Source organism: Pundamilia nyererei, unplaced genomic scaffold (genome assembly GCF_000239375.1).
Source record: "Pundamilia nyererei isolate P.nyererei 1_Seehausen unplaced genomic scaffold, PunNye1.0 scaffold00013, whole genome shotgun sequence".
NCBI lineage: Eukaryota > Metazoa > Chordata > Actinopteri > Cichliformes > Cichlidae > Pundamilia > Pundamilia nyererei.
The window spans coordinates 5,451,912-5,454,459 of record NW_005187414.1 but is presented as its reverse complement, the minus strand read 5'-3'; the positions used below and the strand labels follow the sequence as shown (position 1 = coordinate 5,454,459).

General features: G+C 37.3%; 1 protein-coding gene across 1 annotated transcript in view; it reads right to left on the bottom strand.

The window, feature by feature from the left end:
• The window catches only part of LOC102209888 (mitochondrial basic amino acids transporter-like), a 4,321-nt gene extending 3,596 nt beyond the window's left edge, over positions 1 to 725 (bottom strand). Inside the window, exons 1-2 of the mRNA XM_013908692.1 lie at positions 598 to 725; positions 344 to 427 (exon numbers count right to left, since the gene is read on the bottom strand). The gene's annotated coding sequence lies outside the window, so the exon portion shown is untranslated. The remainder of the gene's footprint in view (positions 1 to 343; positions 428 to 597) is intronic.
• Positions 726 to 2,548: the final 1,823 nt, after the last annotated feature.

Sequence of the window (2,548 nt, the reverse complement as noted above, 5' to 3'; positions counted from 1 at the left end):
CGGTTCTCAACAAGAACCGGTTTTCGATACCCATCCCTATGTTAGTGTGTGAAAAAGAATCAAGCATCACTTAAGTCTACACGTCACTTTGACTTTATTGACTTTAATCTAACAAGCAAGTTATATATATTATATAAGCTATAATATATAACCATGATCTCTGTAATCATATTATAATGCATACTAGCATTAGATTGATCTGTGAAAGCAATCTGCACGCCCTGCGATAGATTGGTAACCTGTCCAGCATGTTCCCCGCCTCTTTCCCTATGAGAGCTCGGGTAGGCTCCAACCCTGCACTGGATAATATGAAGAAAATGAACGACTAAAGAAATCCACATACCGACTCCTGACGTATGATGGACTGGAAGCAGTGGAAAGTCCCACGATAGAGAGGTTTATCAGCATTCTGGACCTGCAGTCTAACCTGAAAGACAAGATGTTTGGAATGATCACCTTAACACTGGAAGACTAGAATCATGCATGTTTTACACATTATAAGCAACTGATTTCACTTTTAAAACATGCAAGGAGAGAGAGTGGGGGGGGAGGAAAAAAAAAACGGGAAAAAATGGCAATAACGTTGTTATTACCTACCTTTACTGTGTCAAATGGGTGTCCAACCAACACTCCAGCCGCACCTACAGACAATGAAACAATACTGGAATAATCATTTGGTTTTAATCTGGAGCAAACTGGAGCAAAAATAGGAAACCCTGAGAGAGGCACTCTCTGATTACACATGAGATATCCTGCAATTCATATGTAGCTATTCATTTATTATTCATATGTTTCTATTTAAAGCAGTCTTTATAACCCATATGGCCCACTTGACCAGTCTTTGAAGCTCAAAAACTCTTGCTGCAGTTGTGTCATTTTAGAGTCTACTGCCATCGCCTCTTCAGAGCCACCTCTCTGAGCATCAACACTCTCTAAAACTCTCTTCAGCATGCCTTTGAATGTTGCGTAATCTGGGCCTGTAAAGCACATACCAATGTTGTGATGCCAGCTTGAACTTTTCACCTGAGCCTATGTTGTAACACGTGCTGATTATAGCTCTTGAACTGGTGACAAACATCATTAAGTTTTAATATCGAAACCTTCACTAGATAACGTACCTGTACAGCAATCCAAGACGGCATCAGTAAAAACAAAATCTTTTATTTATTTAGTTTTTTTTTTTTTTTTTTGGGGGGGGGGGGGCTTCACAAAATATAAATAAAAACATATACTACTACATGTTCATCTATGTTTACATATATACGTTTTAAGTCAAATAACAAATGACATATCCCATCACATTTTTGCAAATACTTGCTTATTCTATGGTTTGAGGTTAAAAAAAATGCAATTGAGAACCAGTTTAGCAAACATAATACTATAATGACTGTTTAGAAAACACACATGTATGTTAATCAACCATTTGTAGCACTGTGGTAAACAAACAGAGTGTACTAATCCTGCATAATCACATGCTTTGTCACTTGACCTGTTTGTAAAATGAGCCCCTGGGAGCTCACTTCCAGTTGTAAGCTGGGAAACACACCGAATCAGACATAACACAATGATGAGCAGTCACTGACCTCAATGCAACAAGGATATTAGAAAACAAAAAAAACAGTAGGAATGTGTTCATAGTTTTAGCTTTTCTTTCCAAGCTCCTTAGACTACGATGACCTGGATGACTGAGAACCTTCACAGACATGCAGATATGATCTTTTTTTTTCCAGATAAACTTGAACACAGGCATTCTGAAACTGCAGTAGCCAACTTCCAATTTGTTTTTAGATGGTTCACTAAACGTGAGAAAGCACATGATCTTCCACGTGACTCACTTTAAACACAACAAAAAATAGAATTGGACTGTAAAAGGTTGTGTATGGGTTGGAATGAGCCAAGCCCTTTACAGCAGAAAAAACTGGTGGTGCTTGTGTCACTGCTTGGATGCTTTCACTTCTCACTGAGCTAAACAAGTGACACAAGGGAGCCATAAAGAAAGTTGGTATACATTTATAACTAGAATTTACTTGCAGCAAAACGACAAATGTTTCTCTGTGTTTCAAGCCTCGAAAGGTTCTGCCACACATTAATTAGTACAGAATAAGTTAATTTAAGCTACTGAATAATAATTCTGGAACACAGTGAAGTGAGTTAACCACATCTACATCCATAAATGAACCCAATCAATCGGTGGAAGAGGCATTAATAAAATGAGGCTCAGTAATGCAGTTTCTACTTAGAAGCGAAAGCAAACTTCAGTGTCATACCATTAGTGAAAGTGAAACTACAATATTTCATGCGTCACATAATCACACATTATGTGTGTGCATGCAAACAAACAAAAACATCATAGTAAGTTAGTTTTTTTAAATGTATATATACATTTTTTACACACGCACACACATCACAGTAGTCGTTTCTAAATACACACACACACACACACACACACACACAGATAGATAGATAGATAGATAGATGTGTGAGTGTGTGTGTGTGAGAGAGTGAGAGTATATAATCATATTTTTTAAATACGTTTTACATACACATG